Below are 6,525 nucleotides of genomic sequence, written 5' to 3' on the forward strand. Positions count from 1 at the left end.
GGAGCTATGGACAGCAGTACTTTGAAAAATGTAAGTGGATTCCCATGGAATTATAGAAATATTTATTTGTCTATCTCTGTTTCTGAAAGGAAAACTTTATTATTTATGCAAAGCTACTTTGATGATCTTGAAAGCATATAGATTTGCATAGAATAGTGAAAATATGTATATATTAATTATTTGCTCATAATAACTGACACAAAAAAAACTGATAGCATTGATGACATTATAACAAAGAAGGAAGTAATACAAAGTATTACAATGGATTAAAATAAGCTTTTCGTTAAAAGAATTAATAAAAATTACAGGTAAATAGTTATAAATGAAAACATAGCACAAACACATGATTACACCTGAAGAACTACATAAATAACACCAGGAGATGACATTGCAAATTCGATGAGAAAGTTTCCCTTCAAAAATATAATCATTAAGCTTCAAAGGACAAAACCTTTACTCCACCCTCATATGGGGTTATATGAGCAAAGTACAGTGATTGGATTTTCAAAATTTTTTGCTGTAATGGGACCAAGTATTATCATTAAAACTGGGAGTAAAGTATAGCATTCAGAGAGCTTCACCAGAGGTCACAGTGGGCAAAGGGGGTTGTCTGTAACTAGGGATCGTCTGTAAGTCGAGTGTCCTTAAGTAAGGGCAAGAAGAGGCATATAGTGGGATATGTCTGCGCCATAAGTTGTAAGAACAAGTCAGGAATCTGCCTGACTTATCCTTACAATGTATGTCAAAAACGGTGTGTGAACCCAGCCTAACGTGGTGGTCGGTATCTACCACAGCCATTACAGTATATTGCCTCCTTCATGCCAGAATGTTTCTTCCTCTAGTGGTTAACAGTAAAGTCTGTGTCTAATGCACAAACTGTATTATTTTTTGTGTGCACCAGATGTATTTGAAATAATCTGTGTATAACCTATGCATATGTAACTATATGCACATATGTATAGTAGCATGTCCGCTATAAAAAAAATTGAATCTTGTTTCAAAATGATCAGAAACTCTGGTTATAATTACATGACATATAACCTCTAAGATTGTTAACCCCTTAAGGACGGAGGGTTTTTCGGCTAATTTCTCGCTCTCCAACTTCAAAAATCCATAACTTTTTCATTTTTACGTGTACAGACCTGTGTGAGGGCTTATTTTGTGCGTAACAAATTTTACTTTCCCGTAATGTTATTTATTTTAACATGCCGTGTACTGCGAAGCTGAAAAAAAATTCCAAATGTGGAAAAATTGAAAAAAACCGCACGTGCGTCACGTTCTTGTGGGCTCAGTTTTTACGACTTTCACTCTTCGCTCCAAATAACACGCCTACTTTATTCTTTGGTTCAGTGCGATCGCGGTGATACCAAATTTATATAGGTTTTATTGTGTTTTAATACATTTTCAAAAATTAAACGAATGTGTACAAAAAAGAAAAAAAAATTTTTGCCATCTTCTGACGCTAATAACTTTTTCATACTTTGGCGCACGGAAATGTGTGAGGGGTCATTTTTTGCGAAATGAGGCGACGTTTTCATTGCTACCATTTTGAGGTCTGTGCGACATTTTGATCATTTTTTATTTCATTTTTTATGTTATGTAAAAAGGTGTAAAAGTCGCATTTCGGACATTTGGGCGCCATTTCCCGCCTCGGAGGTCACCGCCGGCCGTAACCGTTTTTATATTTTGATAGATCGGGCATTTTGGGACGTGGCGATACCTAATATGTCTGTGATTTTTACTGTTTGTTATGTTTTATATCCGTTCTAGGGAAAGGGGGGTGATTTGAACTTTTAATATTTTATTAATTTTTTTTATTTTTTAAACTTTTTTTTTTCTTTTTTTTTTCACTATCTTTTAGACCATCTAGGGTACATTAACCCTAGATGGTCAGATCGCTCCTACCATATACTGCAATACTACAGTATTGCAATATATGGCATTTTTGCAGGTCATACATTACAATGAGCCACTGGCTCATTGTAGCGAACCTGCATAAACCATGTAGCCTCGTGTCAAAAGAAGACCCGAGGCTACCATGGTAACCGATCGCCGCCCCCCGATGACGTTCGGGGGCGTGGCGATCAAAAAAAAGATGGCGGCGCCCACGCGCCGCCGTCTTTTAAACGCCGCCCGCGACTTTGCGGGCGGCGTTTACAGGGTTAATAGCCGCGATCGGTGCAAGCACCGACCGCGGTTATTAGCGGTGGGGGTTTTGTGCAAAATGCAAAAAACCCCACCTCTGTATGAAGAGGACTCAGCCCGTGAGCCCTCTTCATACATCCCTTATACCTCTGCGCCGTAGAGCTACGGCGCAGAGCGTTAAGGGGTTAAATGTGGATGTATACATGATATGAAAACTGTGATAAATTATGGAAATAATAAGAATCCATAAAGGCATTTCAGGCAAACAATATAATGTTAACTTTTGTCACAGATGTCAAAGACCTCAGTGTTGGATCATTATTATCTGTACAGGCAGTCCCCTACTTAAGGACACCCGATTTACAGACAACCCCTAGTTACAGACGGACTCTTATGGCCACTGTGACCTCTGTTGAAGGTTTCTGGATGCTTTACTATAGTCCTAGACTGCAATGATCAGCTGTAAGGTGTCTGTAATGAAGCTTTATAGATAATCCTTGGTCCCATTACAGCAAGAAATTTATCACAAGGGCAAAAATAATTTGTCTGGAACTACAATTATAAAATATACAGTTTCGACTTACATACAAATTCAACTTAAGTACAAACCTATGGAACCTATCTTGTACATAACCCGTAGACTGCCTGTATTGACTTTTCCACATGATGTGAATATAATGTGCTGTTGTAACAAATTGTTTTTATGTTTCTATGCACAGATTGTTACAATATTGAACTGTCTCTTTCAATGTCCAACACCAAGTTATCTCTGGTGTCAGATGCTATGGAGCATGCTCTGACTGCTGTCCACCCCAAGACACGTTATTCAGCTGGATGGGACGCCAAACTCCTTTACCTCCCCCTTTCATACTTGCCGACTGTAATTTCTGACTTTATTATTAGTAGTATGACTCCTAAACCAGTCAGGGTTTCCTGAATATCTACTTTCACATTATGTGTACCATATGTATTCTAAACACAGGGATTTACTAAATAAACGTGTTCTTATATACTGGTGTATCTGATGTCCTTTACTGCAACTTATATTATTTCTCCTATTTACCAAAGAAAACAGCTTTTGTATCCTGAGTTTTCCATAGGCGTAAACCCAGTTATGATCAGTTCATTGTCCACAAGTGCAAAGAGTGTGTCCTATAATGGTAAGTACCAGAAAACGTATATCTTATGGAAAAGGTTAGTCTCTGTCCACTACACTCCTTTCTTTGACCTAAAGCTTTGTGAATTACATATTTCCCTTAGTTCCTGTGATGGTTTGTCTTATCTCATTAAGTTACTTAGCAGTAAAACCAATGAGATGAGCTCAGCATAGTTCGCATATACAGGATCTATACAATGAATTGCCTTGGGGCTTTCATAAAAGAAGGAGCAGGGAGCATGAAATAACCAGCAGTGAAATACTTACATAAGTGTAGACTCTGATGTATGAGCACTAAGGGTTAACAGCTTCTCTTCTGTGAAGATAGTGTCTGGGGAGCAAAGGCAAGGGGAGAAGGCTGCAGAGGATTGAGGAGTCTATGGCAAAGCTTGAAGTGAGAGTGTAGAATCACAGTCTAGGATGCAGGGACTGATAAATAAGCTCTGTTCTTTGCAAAGAACACTTTTTTTTTTAAATACTGCGGTTTTTCCGAATCCTTCGGGTTTTCCGACGGCCACACCCCCCATTTCCGTCGCATGCAACCCAGTGCCGGAATCCGATTGCGTGCGCCAAAATCCCGACGGAATTCGGTGCAAATTGGAAATCGTTGGGATACCCGACGGAATTGCACGATTCGGACCCTTAGTAAATGTGCCCCATTATGTTCAATCTGAAACTTAGAATTAGATCATTAGATAACCTGATATTCTTATAGTTCTTATTACTTACCGTATATACTTGAGTATAAGCCAAGTTTTTTAGCACAAAAATTGTGCTATCAAAGTCTATCAAAAAATTAACACTGTACTCACCTTTCAGACACCCCCCACAGGTCCTCTTCTTGCTTTGGGAGCTCCGGCTCCATCTTTGGGTCCTCCGACTCCACTTTGGGTCCCTTCGCGTTACCGGCACTCACACAAAGTTGCCCAGCCGATGCCAGTGGCACACAAACGATGTCGGCAATCGGCTGATGTCATCTGTGTGATGGCCGCAAGCAGGGACCCAAACACGGAGGCGGAGGACTCGAAAATTAAACACCTGAAGCAAGAAGTGGACCTGCGGGGGTGTCGGAAAGGTGAGCACAGTGTTATTTTTCTTTAATTGGCTTTTTTATGGGCACATCTTGCCCACAAGCCTTAGGTTCCTGTAAATAAATGTGCCCCAATATGACTTACAAAAAGCAATTAACTCTATGCCCAGGTTACTAAAAATCTATAGAGCAAGACTTTAGAAAGAAATAGAGTAGTCAAAGCTGTACTAAGTAAAATGTTGGAAAAAATATTTAGTATGCAAAATTATAAGTATAACAAAAAGGTACAATTCACTAAGAGATGCACACGTACATTTAAAAAAGACAAGCCACTACAAAAAGTGAAAGATAAAATTCTTAATTCATCACACAAAATACAATACAACAATTTTGTGATTAAAAAGGAGAATGTAGCAGTGAGAGTCAGCATGGAGGCTACCACAAGGCAAAATGGGGAAAACAATGGGGGAATATTATTCCTGGATTTCAAACTTTTTTTTGGCTGCTGTACCATGTGCGCCTTATTTATTATTTGTCGATGGCAAAAATTTGCATCTGTTCCGACACTTGCGCCAATTATTCTGAAACTGCTTGCACATGTATTTGTAAAGTGTCTGCGCCAGTTTTGTGCCGCAGCTGCACTGTGTCCATCAAAAATGGAAAAATGTAATTTGTCTGAGTTTGCTTTGCAAATTATTACTGACATGTGCCACAATTAAGTCTGCACCATCATTCTGTAGCATGAACAAAGTGCATAAAAATGGTGCCCACTTCCCAAGCAGTGCAGGGGGCGCCAGATTAATGAAGACCGTGCGCACCCTGCACACTCCTCAAGCAAACTGTGCATAGCACAGACTGCACTAGTTTTAATAAATGTGGGCCAATGTGTGTGTGATGGATTAATGAGACTAAGGGAAACAAACAGCAGAAAAAAATTGAAAAAGAAATTTGACTAGGCCCATTTTATTATACAGATAACAAATACCGTATATACTCGAGTATAAGCCGAGTTTTTCACCACAAAAAATGTGCTGAAAATCATCACCTCGGCTTACACTTGACACAAACAGTGTACTCACCTTCCAACGCCCCTCCCCCCGGCAGGTCCTCTTCTATACAGCGATGCTCCGGCATCGGCTCCACGTCCCCGTGCTGTCCATCGTAGGGATCTTGATGTCAGCCGGCAACGGATAGTGTGGGAACATGGAGCCAATGCCAGAGCATTGATGTATAGGTGAGGACCTGGCGGGGGGCCGTGGAAGGTGAATACACTGTTTGTTTTTTTTCCTACAGGCATTATATTGGGGGCAGGGCTGCAGGCTATATATTAGGGGGCTGGCAGGCTATATACTACAGGGGTTGTCAGGCTATACACTACAAGGACTGGTAGGCTATACGCTACAGGGGGCTGGCTATATACTACAGGGGGATGGTCGCAATATACTACAGGGGGCTGACAGGCTATACACTACAGGGGGCTGGCAGGCTTTATACTACTGGGGCTGGCAGGATATATACTACAGGGGGCTGGTTGCTATATACTACAGGGACTGGCAGGCTATACACTACAGGGGCTGGCAGGCTATATAATACAGGGGGCTGGCAGGCTATATACTACATTGGCTGGCAGGCTATATACTACAGGGGGCTGGCAGGCTATATACTACAGGGGGCTGGCTGTTTATATACTACAGAGGGCTTGCTGGCTATATACTGGGGAGGCTGTGACCAATGCACCCTCAGCTTATACTCGAGTCAATAGGTTTTTCCATTTTTTGTGTTAAAATTAGGGGCCTCAGATTATTCTTGGGTCGGCTTATACTTCAGTATATATGGTAGATCAAAAAAAACACATCAGAATATATTAGCTAAAAAAAAGTCACCCCTACACTAATTGCTAAGAAGAACCCTCAAATATAAAGAGAGTAAAACAAGTTTTTTTAAAACATTTTATTTGGTTTTTCAAAACAAATAACAATAACCAAAATATTAACACACACGCATATTACTGCGTAACAGTCAATTATTCAACCCAAGGTGTCAAGATCATGCATACATGCTTTGAAATACATAGCAATTGTTTCAGCGGTTCCATTCACCGTTCAGTTTACAGCTGGGTAGAAGAACAAGTATATAACAAGGTTATAATCATTTTTTTAAAAACACACATTTTTACTGAAACAGACATATCTGT

The sequence above is a fragment of the Engystomops pustulosus genome, chromosome 2 (assembly GCF_040894005.1).
Source record: "Engystomops pustulosus chromosome 2, aEngPut4.maternal, whole genome shotgun sequence".
NCBI lineage: Eukaryota > Metazoa > Chordata > Amphibia > Anura > Leptodactylidae > Engystomops > Engystomops pustulosus.